Raw genomic sequence first — 14536 nt, 5'->3', positions numbered from 1 at the left:
ACTGTATCTGGGATGCTGTATTGAGGATGCTTTATCTAGGATACCGTATCTAGGATGGTGTATCTGGGAGGCTGTATCTAGGATGGTGTATCTGGGATGCTGTATCAGGGATGCTGTATCTAGAATGGTGTATCTGGGATGCTGTATCTAGGATACTGTATCTAGGATGGTGTAACTAGTGTGCTGTATCTGAGATGCTGTATATGGGATGCTGTATCTGGGATACTGTATGTAGGATGCTGTATATGGAATGTTGTATCTGGGATACTCTATCTGGGATGCTGCATCTGGTATGCTGTATATAGGTTGCTGTATCTGGGATGCTGTATCTAGGATGATGTATCTAGAATGGTGTATCTGGGATGCTGTGTCTGTGTTACTGTATCTAGGATGCTGTATCTAGGATGCTGTATCTCGGATGCTGCATCAGAGATGCTGTAAACAGTATGCTGAGTCTGGGATGCTGTATCTTGGATGCTGTATCTAGGAGGCTGTATCTAGGATTCTGTATCTGGGATACTGTATCTTGGATGCTCTATCTGGGATGTTGTATCTGGGATATTGTATCTAGGATACTGTATCTGGGATGCTGTATCCGGGATGCTGTATCTAGGTTGCTGTGTCTGGAATGTTGTATCTGGGTTCCTGTATCTGGGATGCTGTATCTGGGATGCTGACTCTAGAATGCCGTATCTGGGATTCTGTATCTAGCATGATGTATCTGGGATGCTGTACCGAGAATGCTGTTTCAGGGATGCTGTATCTTGGATGCTCTATCTAGGATACTGTATCTGGGATGCTGTATCTAGGATGTGGTATCTGGGATGCTGTATCTAGGATGTTGTATCTGGGGTGCTGTACCTGGGATGCATACCAGATAAAGTATCCCAGATGCAGTGTCCCAGACACAACATTCCAGATACAGCATCCTAGGTACATCAACCTAGATACAGCATCTGATATGCAGAATCCCAGATACACCATCCTAGATACAACATCCCTGATACAGCATCCCCGATACATCCTCCTAGATACAGCAAGTGAGATACAGCATCCCAGATACATCTATCTAGATACAGCATCCCAGATACAGTATACAAGATGCAGTATCCCAGACACAACATTCCAGATACAGCATCCTACATACATCATCCTAGATACAGCATCCTAGATACAGCATCCCGGATACAGCATCCTAGATACAGCATTCCAGATACAGCATCCCAGATACACCATCCTAGATACAGCATCCTAGATACAGCATCCTGGATAAAGCATCCCAGATACAGAATCGTAGATACAGCATCCCAGATTAAGCATACTAGATACAGCATCCAAGCCACAGCATATAGGATGCAGCATCCCAGATACAGCACCCCAGATACAGCATCCTTGATACAGTATCCCAGATACAGCATCCTAGATACAGTATCCCAGATACAGCGTACTAGATACAGCATCGAAGATACAGCATCCCAGACACAGGATCCTAGATACAGCATCCAAGATAGCATCTTAGATACAGCATCCCAGATACACAAGCCGAGATACAGTATCCCAGATACAGAATCCCAGATACAGCACGCTTGATACAGTATCCCAAATACAGCATCACAGATACAGCATCCCAGATACAGCATCCCAGATACAGCATCCCAGATGTAGAATACTAGGTACATCATCCTAGATACAGCATCCCAGATACAGCATCCCAGATACACACTCCTGGATACAGCATCCTAGGTAAAGCATCCAAGATACAGCATCCTAAATACAGCATCCTAGACACAGCATCCTTGGTACAGAATCCAAGATACAGCAACCTAGATACAGTATCCCAGATACGGCATCCTAGATACAGTATCCTAGATACAGTATCCCAGATACTGTATCCTAGGTACAGCATCCTAGATACAGCATCCCAGATACAGCATTTCAGATGCAGCATCCTGGATAGAGCATCCAAGATACAGCATCCCAGATACGGTATCCCAAACAGAGAATCCAGGTACAGCATCCCAGATACGGCATACAAGGTACATCATCCTAGATATAGCATCCTTGATACAGTACCTAAGATACAGCATCCCAGATATACCATCCTAGATACAGCATCCCAGATACAGCATCCTAGATACAGTATCCTAGATACTGCATCCCAGATACAGCATCCCAGATACAGCATCCTCGAAACAGCATCCTAGATACAGCCTCCTAGATAGATCATCCTACATACAGTATCCCATATACAGCATCCCAGATACAGCATCCTAGATACAGCATCCCGGATACAACTTCCAAGATACAGCATCCCAGATACAGCATCCTAAGTACATCATCCTAGATATAGCATCCTAGATACAGCATCTGAGACAGCATCCTAGATACAGCATCCCAGATACAGCATCCTAGATACGGCATCCCAGATACAGCATCCTAGATACAGTATCCGAGATACAGCATCCAAGATACTGCATCCTCAATACAGCACCCCAGATACAGCATCCCATATACACCATCTTAGATACAGTATCCTAGATACAGCATCCTAGATACAGAATCCCAGATACAGTATTCGAGACATAGTATTCGTATTACAGCATCCTAGATACATCATCCTAGATACAGCATCCTTGATACAGTATCCCAGATACAGCAACCTAGGTACAGCATCCCAGACACAGCATCCCACATACATCATCCAAGATACAGCATCCTAGGTAAAGCATCCAACATACAGCATCCCGGATACAGTATCCTAGATACAGCATCCTGGATATAGCCTCCTAGATACATCATCCTAGGTACAGCATCCAAGATACAGCATCCCAGATACTGCGTCCCAGATACTGCATCCCAGATACAGCATCCTTGATACAGAATCCCAGATTCAGCATACTGTATACAGCATCTCAGATGCAGCATCCTACATACAGCATGCCAGATACAGTATCCCAAATAGAGCATCCAGATACAGTATCCCAGATACAGCATCCTATTTACAGCATCCTAGATACAGTATCTGTCAAGGGTTAAGATTGCGGGGTGACAATTAAACCCTGGCAGACGTATTGTTAACCCCCTCTCCCCCCCCACTTCCCTCTTTTTGCCCCTCCCTCTCCCCCCTTCCTACTACAGACAGGCGATTGGGTGTGAAAGAAGGACAGAGAGAAGAGAGTTGGAAAAATTAACAATGTTTTACTAATGCTACTAATAAGAATAGAGAAAATAATACAAAATATACAAAACCAATCTTGAAAGTCTCAGCAACTGCAGAGCCAGCAACAAAAGTTTGGATTGGACTCTGCAGCCAACCGGAGCTGAATTCAGTCTGTCACTGGCCTCAGTTCGCAGGGACGACTAGCAAGGTCCTCTCCTAATGTCGGCCAGAGCTGAAGGGAAAAAAGCAAAGGCAAAAGGGCAAAAGGGCAAAAGGGACGAGATCCTTGTGATCTCCCACTTTTATATGAAGTATTCACGTGAATGGAATCTATACACAGTTGGTCAGTTTCTTGGTCACTGGTTTCTCGTCGCCCCTCTCGCTTAATGTCAATCCATGCTTATCAATAAGTTTGCATTCCATTGCTAGGTTTACCAAAACATGTGTCTGGTTCTCCAGGAAAATGCAGCTAATGTGAAGGCTTTAGCTGACAGGCAAAATCACTAAAAGACAAACTTGTTTTTAACAAAACCAGGACACTGAGAGAACTGGGTCTGTTTGGCCTGGAGAAGAGAAGCTGACAGGGGATCGTGTTTATGCTGCTAAATATCCCCAGGGTGGGTGTGAAAACGATGGGCCCGACTCTTTTCAGTGGTGCCCAATGACAGGGTGAGAGGCAACGGGCACAGAATGACACACAGGAGGTTCTGTCTCGACATGAGGAGAAACTTCTTTATTGTGAGGGTGCCAGAGCCCTGGAACAGGCTGCCTAGAGAGGATGGAGAGTCTCCTCCTCTGGAAACACTCAGAACACACGTAGATGCCATTCTGTGCCATCTGCTCTGGTGAACCCGGTCTAGCAGGTGGGTTGGACTAGGTGATCTCCAGAGGTCCTTCCCAACCTCAACCAGTCTGTGATTCCGTGTTGAGTTTCTCAGGAGACGAGAGGCCCTGCAGAGGCATCTGGACAGACTGGAGCATTGGGCAATGATGAATGGGTTGATGTGTAACAAGCCCAAATGCCGGTTCTGCCCCTGGGAGGGGGCAACAGCTGCACAAGTCTAAACAGGGAGAGGAGCGGCTGGAGAGCAGCCCTGCAGGGTGCTGGGGGGCAGCGGCTCAGGAGCCAGCAGTTTGCCTGGGCTCGGAGAGGGCAAACAGCGTCTTGGGGACGTCAAACACAGCGCAACCAGCCAGCCAAGAGAAGGGATTGTCCCACTGGGTCCAGGCTTGGCGCAGCCTCACCTGGAGCACTGTGTGTCAGGCTGGGCCCCACCATTTGAGAAGGACTTGAATGTCCTTGCATGCGTCCAGAGGAGAGGAACAGCTCCCACTGGCTCCAGCCCGGACGCTTCTGCCAGCTGGGAGCAACCCCGGTCCTGACGCCAGCCTGGTGGGGAACAGCTCCAAAGCCCTGCGCATGTGTAGGTTCAGAGCCTTAAACAGCAGCACCTACAGATGCAAAACCTTTTCCCTGATCCTGGCAAAAGCCGTTCCCAAGGCTCTCATGGCCCATTCGTTGCTGGTGACAGCTTTGCTGTTGGGGACATCGCTCTCCAGCAACCCATGAACCAACCCCACTGGTGCCCAGTGCCATGTCTCTGCAAGTGGGACCCCTCTGTGCACAGGGACGCCCTGTCCCCGGGGTGGCCGTGCCAGCACCCCCAGCCACCCCCAGCCCCAGGAACCCAGAGCGAGCGGAAACCACAGCTCTGCAGATACAAGAAAATGACAGAGAGCACAGGTCTGAAAAAACATAAATCAATATATTTACCAAAACAAACAAACACACAAAGAAACAAAACTATGTACAGAAAAAACAACTACAACTAAGTACAAAAAACCCTAAAACTCCTGTCTAATGTATAGCCCACCCACCAACATTATTGCAGCGGCTGCAGGCAGTGGCTGGGGAGCACGTTCCTATCCGGCTGCTGGTACGTCCATCTGTGATCTTCAGCTATCCATCCACATCCATTGCCTCCTCGATCTCTGCATCTACCTCCATTTCTTCCTCTGTCCCTTCGTCCACATCCATCATCTCTTCCTCCACCATCACATCAACCTCCATCTCTTCTTCCATCACATCTACGTCCATCTTCTCCTCCATCTCTCCTTCCTTGATCCCAGCAGCCGGACATGCAGCTCCCCAGCAAGAGCTGGTGTATCCTAAGCCAAAATACAAGCAGAAAAGTGCATTGGCCCTGCCCTGACCAGCCCAGCGCACCTGTGGGACGGGGGTCTCAGCACCCCTGACCCCTCTCACTGCCCAGGGAGAGCTGTGGTGTGACAGGACCCCATGGTACGTCCCCAGCAGGAGCTGCCTGGAGTTTGGGCAGCTCCTGGGCCACCAGCATCCATGGGCCAGCACCTGCAGCCAGTGGATCCTGTGCTTTGTGCCCTTCAGCAGATTTGGGAGTGACGTGGTCTTGCAGATGTGCGGGAGCAGAGAGGGCAGGGGTGAGCAGCCATGTCCCTGCCCTGTGGGGTGCCCCAGGCACAGACCCCAGCCCCACACCTGCCTCGGGACCCAGAAGCTCCTTACCTTGCACAGGTGGGTTTTTTGCCTCTGCGCAGCTCCCTGGGCAGGGCTGGGCTGCCCTGGCTCCAGCCTGGAAAGGGGCAGAGGAGGCACGGGCTCAGGCTCCAGGCAGCACCAGCTGCTCCCGCTGAGCATCCCTCTGACATGAGCCTGGGGTGCCCTGGGCTCCCATGGGGATGTGTCCCCCAGGCAGGGATGCTCGATTTCAGCAGGGGACGAGCAGCCCAGAAGGGCTTCTCCCAGCCCGTGGCCTTGCAGGGCTGGGTGGAGAGGACGAGCTGAGCTCCTGGCCCTGAGCTCCCCAGAGTGGGGTCCCATGCCACGCCATCCCCCCAGGCAGTGGGGGCTGTACCTCCAGCAGCTCAGTTTTCCTCTTCTTCAAGACCTTCATAACAATAAAAAGTGGGAAGGGAAAGATGGGACTGAGTTGGTGGGAGCAGGTGAGAAGGCTGGATTTTGCAGCCAAGGCACGGGGAATGGGATGCAAGGGCTGGACTGGGAACAGGGCAAGCAGTAAGAAAGCGAAAAGGGAAGACAGGATGGGCTTTGCTCAGTGCTGGTGGGATTCTCTTTGTTGTGGTCGTTGCCGGGCACCAGCGCTGCGGATGGAACACGGGCCGTGACATCACACCTGGGTGCATGGGCACTCTGGTTTGGCTGCGCAGCAGGGATGGGGATGACACCCCTCAGTGGTGGTTATGGAGGTACTACTCTACCCCCTCCACTGAATTTTTAATCCCAACCAGTTCTACTTCCATGCAGCCTTGAGCGGTTCTTCCCAACCATCCTGTCATGCCCGGCAGCCATCCTCACCCTTCAGCTCTGCAGATACAAGAAAATGACAGAGAGCACAGGTCTGAAAAAACATAAATCAATATATTTACCAAAACAAACAAACACACAAAGAAACAAAACTATGTACAGAAAAAACAATGAAATACAACAAACCACAAAAGTCCCTCTCTAATGCACAACCCACCCACAAAGCCCAACAACATCATTACACGGGCTGCAGGCAGTGGCTGGGGGAACACAGGGGACCTGGAGGGGACATGGGGATCACGGGGGGGACACGTCTCCCACTTTTCCCTCCCTGCGCCACAATTTACCCCCAATTCCCTCCGGTTTTAGAATCCCTGAATAATTTGTGTTGGAAAAGACCCAACCGTTCCCCTGACACCCTAAATCAAAACACCCGACGCTGATTTACCACGAATCCCTTTGGGACTCAAGCGTTTTATTCCCCCCGAGCGACCCCCGGATGAAACATTCAGATGCTCAAGTTCTTGCGTTTGCAGCAAAATCCCCATTTTGCCCTGTTTTTGTTTCTCAAACTGGGATGAACTCCCCGGGCTCTTCTCAAATGCAAAATAACGGGGGTTTCGCTTCCCTCTGGGCTGGGCTTTGCTGCTGCTTAATGGGGATAAACTGGGCATTTTTATCAGCGTGAATTTCCTTAATTGGGATCTTCCCCACAATGTGTCCACGTCTGTTGGTTCCAGTGGGAGAATCTTGATCTAACACAATTTATTTAAACAATGTGAAAAGGGGTCTGTGCTGCCCCTGCTCAGAGGGGAGCGTCAACACCATCTGCACGATCAAAACACCCCCAAAAAAGCAAAAAGCAAACGAGACGCAAGCACAAAAATCCTGACTTCACGTCCCTGAGCTTGAGGATCTGGGGGATTTCCCAGAAAAATGGCGTCAGGAGAGGCCAGAAACGCCGCCGTCACCTCAGGGCTGAAGGACGCCATGGATCGGGCTCCTTTTCCAGAGTTATTGTCAGAAAATGCAGGTGTTTCGGTGAGAAAAGCTGCACTTAAGCCGGGCTTAGCGGCGCCAGCAGCAGAGGGACCGCAGGGTCTTGGCTGATTCGTCCTGGTGGTGAGGAGGAGCATGGCCTGAACTGCCAGGGCGTGGGTGGAGGGGTCGGGGTCCCGCTCCCGGATCCTGAGGGCTGGAGGGAGAGAAATGGAGCCGAATTGAACCCCCATGTCTGCAGAGACACCCCCGGTGTCCCCCCGAGCCAGCCTGACTGGCAAGGAGAGAGCGGCTGTGCGGGAATGCCCAAAATCGGCCAATTAGACAACTGTTTTGGGTGGAAAAGCCCCTCAAGGTCATCGAGTCCATTAACCCAATCCCGGCACTAAAACGTCCCCAAGAACCCCGTCTGTTCACCCTCCAGGGGTGGCGACTCCAGCACTGCCCTGGGCAGCCTGTTCCAACGCCCACAGCCCTTTGGGGAAGAAATCACCCCCAATTTCCAACCTCACCCTCCTTCTCCAGCCCCTCACCAGCTCCGTTCCCTCCTCTCGGCTCGCTCCAGCTCCTCAGGGTTTTCTTGGTGTGAGGTGATCCCAACACCCCTGAGGCCGCCAGTTGAGCCCTGAGGTGATTCTGGCACCATTTTGAGCCCTGAGGTGATTTTATGCCCCTGGGGCCACCATTTTGTGTTTTGAGGTGATTTTATGCCCCATGGCCACCATTTTGAGCCCTAAGATGATCTTCATGCCACCATTTTGTTCCCTGAGGGGATCTTGATGCCCCTTGGGCAGATTCTTTGTGTTTTGAGGCAATTTTATGCTCCTGGCACTGCTGTTTTTTTGTGCTGAGGTGATTTTGTGTGCCTGGGGCCACCTTTTGGAGCCCTGAGGTGACTCTGGTGACATTTTGAGCCCTGAGGTGATTTTGGTGCCATTTTGAGCCCTGAAGTGATTTTCTTTCCCCCATGTTGAGCCCTGAGGTGAATTTGGTGCCATGTTGAGCCCTGAGGTGATTCTGGTGCCCCTGGGGACGCCATTTTGTGTTTGTTTTGAAGTGAGTTTAGTGCCATATTGTGCTTTGAGGTACCAGTGCTGGGGGGGCCTGAGTCCCTTCCCCAAACACACCAGGTGTCCCCTCACCGTGACGTTTTCCAGCAGCTCATAGGAGCGGCAGAAAGTCTCCAGGCCCTTTGGTGCGGTGCCGTTCTTGCTGAAGTTGCACAGCTCGCAGACGTTGTCGAGGAACCTCAGCTTCTCTTCCACGCTGTTTGCCGGGCTCTCAATGAACTTCACAATGAAGTCCAAGTTGTCTCTCCGGAACTCGTACACCGGTAACCAGCTGGTGTCTGGTAATGGACAGCAGGGACGGCTGTGGAGAAGCCGCGTCCTGCCGGCCCCGCGGCCTCTGGGCAGGAGCCGTGTCCCCTCTGTCCCCGCTGTCCCCTCTGGCCCCTCACTCACGCGGCAGCAGCCAGAACCTGGTCACCTCGTCGGGCTGCCATCGGGGTCTGATGGCCTGGGGAACATTCGCCTCCTCCCAGGCCACCTGGGGCGGCTGGGGGGTCTCTGCTCCATCTCACGGGGAAGCTTTGGTGAAAAGGAAAAGCTTCGGCAAAAAGGAAAGTCTTCAGGATTTGAGATGCACTCGGGAGCTCCTCGCCAGGGAAAGATGTGAGATGGTCCTGGGAGATCCTCGCCACGAAGAGGCGTGAATTGAGATCAAGAGCTCCTTGCCACGAAAACATGTGAAATGAGCTCGGGAGCTCCTCGCCACAAAAAGACGCGGGATGAGCTCGGGAGCTCCGCACACGAATCTGGCACCGGCAGCTCGAGTCGGGTTGTGGTTGGACTCAATCCGAAGGTCTCGTCCAACCCAAACGAGTCTGTGACTCTAAAGAGACGTGGGCTGCGCTCCGGGCTCACACTGGTCCCGTCGCCGTCCTGCCACAAAGTGCAGCCGGGCCCAGCGCCGTGGTGACCACAGGCAGTGTCACCAGTGAGGTGACAAAGGGCCCCATTGTCACCCCACAGGGGACCGCTAGGGATCTCCAGCCAAGCCGAGGATGGAGCAGGTGACACACGGGGGGTCCAGGAGGGTTGGAGGCTCCAAACTGCTCTGGGCTCAAAGGAAAGAATCGAAGAGTCATAGAATCGTGGAATAAAGGAATCGTAGAACCTTGGAGTCATAGAATCTTGAATTGAAGAACCAGGAAATCAAGGAATCGTAATATCCCAGAATCAAAGAATCATGGAATCATCAAATCAAGGAATCATAGAACCTTGGAGTCGTAGAATCTTAGAATCGAAGAACCAGGGAATCAAGGCATCATAATATCCCAGAATCAAAGAATCGTAGAATCACATAATCATAGAATCAGGGAATAACAGAATCATGGAATTACAGAATCACAGGATTGTAGAATCATAGAATCACAGAAGAAAAAAAAAAAACAAAACCCATATCACAGAGTCATAGAATGAAATAACTGTAGAATCAAAAAATCAAAGAATCGTAGAATCAAAGAATTGTAGAGTCTTAGAATCAAAGAATCATAATATCCTAGAATCAATAAATTATAGAATCAATAAATTACAGAATCAAAAAATCAAAGGATAAAAACATCAAAGAATAAAAAAATCAAATAATCATAGAATAATCAAATCATAGAAACACAGAATCATAGAATCACAGAATTATAGAATCAAAGACTCAAAGAATCAAAGAATTATGGAATTGCAGAACCATAGAATCATGTAATGATAGAATTGCAGAATCACAGAATCACAGAATCAAGGAATCACAGAATCGAAGAATCACAGAATCACAGAATCAAAGAATCACGGAAGAATCAAATCGATCAAGAATCACAGAACCATCAAATCTTGTGTCCCCGTCTGCCCTCGTACCCCCCACTTCGTTCCTTTCCTTGTGCCCCCCGTAGCCTCCCCCAGTCTCCTTGTGTCCCCCCATGTGTCCCCCAGTCCCTTTGTGCCCCTCACATTGTGCCCCCCCTTATAAGCCCCACCTTGTGCCCCCTAATTCCATGTGCCCCCCCAGTCTCCTTGTGCCCCCGCAGCTCTTGTGCTCCCACCTGTTGTGCCCCTGGGTCTCCTTGCCCCCCCCACTTCACTCCCTCCCTTGTACCCCCTCGTTTAGCCCCCCCCAGTCACCGTGTTTCTCCCCCATCTTGTGCCCCCCCTTGTGTCCCTCTAGTCCCTTTGTGCCCCCCCCACTCTTGTGCTCCCCCCTCTTGTGTCCCCCGGGTCCCCTTGCTCCCCCCACTTCGTCCCCCACCCACCGTTTCCCCAACTGACCCCCCCTCCCTGCAGACTCCCCCTGGGCGGCCTCCGCGACCCCCAGAGCCGCTTCCCCTCAACAGCTGCAGCCTGCGGGGGGGCGTAGGGCGGGGGGCGCGAGGGGCCGGGGGTCCGAGCCCGACGGGCAGATGCAGCTGGTGAGCAGCCTGTGACCCCCTCGCACGAGGGTTTGCACGACGGACCCGCCCGCGGGGGAGCGGCCTCAGAAGGGTCCGGGCCTGCGGGGATGGGGCCTCGCTCAGGACCCGGCCTCGCACGAGGGCTCGGCCTGGCACCCGGGGCCGTTCTCACACAGGGACCTCGCTCTGCACGGGGCCTCAGCCTCGCACGTCGTCCTCCCCGCACACGAGGACCTGGCCTTGCAGCATTGGGGAGCCTCTCTGTGCTGTACAGAGGGACCCCCAGGAATGAACCCCAAAAATGGAGGGGGGGGCAAAGAGACAAGGACACCCCCCGCTCAGGGCTTGGGGACCCCCGCGGGATCTGGGGACCCTCCCCCAAGTTTTGGGGACTGCCCCAAAGTCTGGGGATCCCTGTTCAATTTGGGAACTCTCCCATATTTAGCGCCCCCCCCCCCCATATTTTGGGGACATCCCCCCAGGGCTTCAGGATCCCCCCCCAGGGATCTGGGGAACTCTCCCCAAGTTTTGGGGACATCTCTGGGCTCTGCAACTCCCCCGAATTTGGGGATCCCCTCTATGGTTTGAGGGGACCCCCCCAGGGCTTTGGGATCCTCCCTTGGGATCTGGTGAACCCGCCAAGTTTTGGGGATCCTCCCCCTCAGACTTTGGGGGACCACCCCAGTATTTACACCCTCTCCCATATTTTGGGGATCCCCTCAAGCTCCCGGTCGGGGGGGTCATGGGGTCCGGCCCCCCTCCAGGTTTTGGGGTGTTCCTCCCTTATCCCAGGGCAGGGGAGACACCCCACAACCCGCTGGCCACTTGGGGACCCCACATTTGGGGAGAAGGAGAATTTCCCCCCCTCCCCCCTGGATCTTGGGGTCCGTCCCCTCCTCTCCAGGTTTGGGGGGGCTCATTTCCTCTACTCCGAAGTCCCCCCCAAAATTCTGCCAAACCAGCTCTGGGTCGAGTGCGTCAAACCAACGAAACTGGAGGAACCCCAGGGGACAACGGGGCCATCAAGGGCCATCAGAGGCCACCATTGGGACAGCCAGATGGCCGTGGTCAGCACGGGGACGGTCACCATCAGGGGACACCACAGGGGACAGCCAGGGCCACCAGGGTCACCGCAGGGGTGGCCGTGGCCACTGGGGACGTGAGCAGGGTCACTGTGGGGTCAGGGCCACTACAGGGATGGTCGGGGCCACCGTGGGGTCAAGGCCACTGTGGGGTCAGGGTCACCACGGGGTCAAGGCCACTGTGGGGACGGTTGCGGACAGGAACCAAACAAGGTGACACCAGTTCTTGGAACCCTGTCGGAGCCATCAACTCTGTGTGAAGGGGGGGACACGGGGAACCTGGAGGGCACATGAGGGTCACAGCGGGGGACACGTCCCCCACTTTTCCCCCCTTTTCCCCCCCATGACCCAGAGAGACGTATCAGCTTCTACGTTTACATAAGAGACCTCCCTGTCAACACGGCTGTGTCAGGAAATCAAGGATCCGCAGCACTCTAAGATCTGCAGCCTTTCCCTGTGCGTTTGGGGAGCACTGGACATGGCAGTCATTGCCAGCCTCGCTCACTGTCATAGCGCCAAATGTCAGCGAAAGGCACCAGCACGAAGCAGCCGGTGCCTCCTGCAGCCGGCCAAGCCAACAAAGGCGGTTGCCACCCAGTATAGAATGTTACGTTTCGAAAGCTCCAACTGCTCCTCCAGCTTTAGCCCAGGAAGGTTCGTTCCGACTTCAGCCGTGAGGTTGAGAATCTTTTTACTCCATCAGCTTCTGAAACCACTTCTACCAAAGCAGAAGTCGCTGGCAGTATTGTAACAAAAGCTGATTGTGCACAGCCCGACACCAACGGTCAGCACAAGGTCAGGAAAAACTCCTGGGGCACTGAGGATGAATTTGGTGCCTCTCACCCTCGTCTCCTCCTCTGCTGTGGCCACCATATGGAGAGGTAACACAGCCAGACAGAGTGACAGCACAGGTGGCCAATCAGAGAGAGCGTCACCTCAGGGAAGGGCAGGCCCAGGCAGAGTGCCAGCCTAGGCAGCCAATCAGAGGTCACATCACAGTTGAGGGGCGGGTACTGCAGTGCAGGAGTCTGAGCAGCCAGTGACTAATCAGAGCCGGCATCACCTCAGGGAAAGGGTGGCCCAAACCAGGGAAGAGTGACAGCCCAGGTGGCCAATCAGAGAGAGTGTTACTTCAGGTGAACTGCATCTGAGCAGCCTGACCAGCTGGGGCCAATCAGAGGCCGTTCTCAGGGAAGGGCGGGCCCCAAACAGGGCAGAGTGATGGCCCAGGGGACCAATGCGAGGCAGCATCACCTCATGGGGGAGACGTCCCTTGCAGACAGGACTGCAAGACCTGCTCCTGCCAGGTTGGACTTTGCCTCCAAACGTGGTGCAGCCTCTTCCATTGTGACATCACCCACTGCCGTTGATGTCACAAAGCAGCATCAGCGCTGAGGTTGGCACAGCAGGGTATGAGACCAGGGGTCTCCCTGCGCCTCGGTCACTCTCGATCTTGAGGGAACTGAGAGCACAGAGTTTTTGGCTCACTCCTGAGCAAGGAAGATGCTTGTTACCTGCACCTCAGCAGGTACCAAGGGACACACAGAGAAGGTTGAACGTCTGAACAGGTATGTTTGAAAACTCCTCCTCCCCTTTCCCCAGGTGTGTTTTCCACCTCCTCAGCTGGGGTGGGTGGAGGGTGGGCAGGAGATGAACACAAGGGCAGCCTGAGAGCTGGGTCTGGAGGTCAATTGGAGGCAATGGGAGTCAATGGGGATCAAAGGGGATCAATGGGGGTCAATGGGAGTCAACAAGAGTCGATAGGGGGCAATGGGAGTCAATGGGGATCAATGGGGATCAATGGGGGTCAATGGGAGTCAACAAGAGTCGATAGGGGGCAATGGGAGTCAATGGAGGTCAATTAGGTGCAATGGAAGTCAATGGGGGTCAATGGAAGTCAATGGGGGTCAATGGGGGTCAACGAGAGTCGATAGGGAGCAATGGGAGTCAATGGGAGTCAATGGGGATCAATGGGGATAAATGGGGGTCAATGGGGGTCAACGGGGGTCAACGAGAGTCGATGGGGGCAGTGGGAATCAGTGGGGATCAATGGTGATCAATGGTGATCAATGGGGGTCAATGGGGGTCAATGAGAGTCGATGGGGGTCGCCTTTCAGTCTCTTCATGAACGCGAGGGCTGGGCCCAGAAGCCTTTGATCTCTGCAGAATGAGGGACAGCTCCATTTTGGGTGGGACAGAGAGAGTCCCAGGGGGTGGCCCAGATACAGCCTGCCGCAGTAATTGTGAGAGCTCAGCACCGTCCTGCATTGTGCTCTGCAGGGTGGGTTCTGTCCCTGAGCCTGCTTGGTTTTCCTCTCCACGGGGACCAGAAGGACACCAGCGTGTCCTCTGTTGGCCGTGGGTCTGACTTGTGTTCCTGACAGAGGAGGTTTCCTTGGGAAACCTGGTCAGCTCCTCACCAGGGCTCTGCCTCAGGAAAGGGGCTTGAGATCCTCTGAGGGGTGCGAGGAGTTCTCTAGGAGAACAAAAGGGATTGTTTATTCCTGATGAGTGTACGCTGTGAGCCTGTTGAGAGCCTCCTGGAACAGGCA

This window comes from Streptopelia decaocto, assembly GCF_964273445.1.
Source record: "Streptopelia decaocto genome assembly, chromosome: 26".
NCBI classification, from domain to species: Eukaryota; Metazoa; Chordata; class Aves; order Columbiformes; family Columbidae; genus Streptopelia; species Streptopelia decaocto.
The sequence above is the reverse complement of the archived record's forward strand: the minus strand, read 5'-3'. Positions refer to the sequence as shown.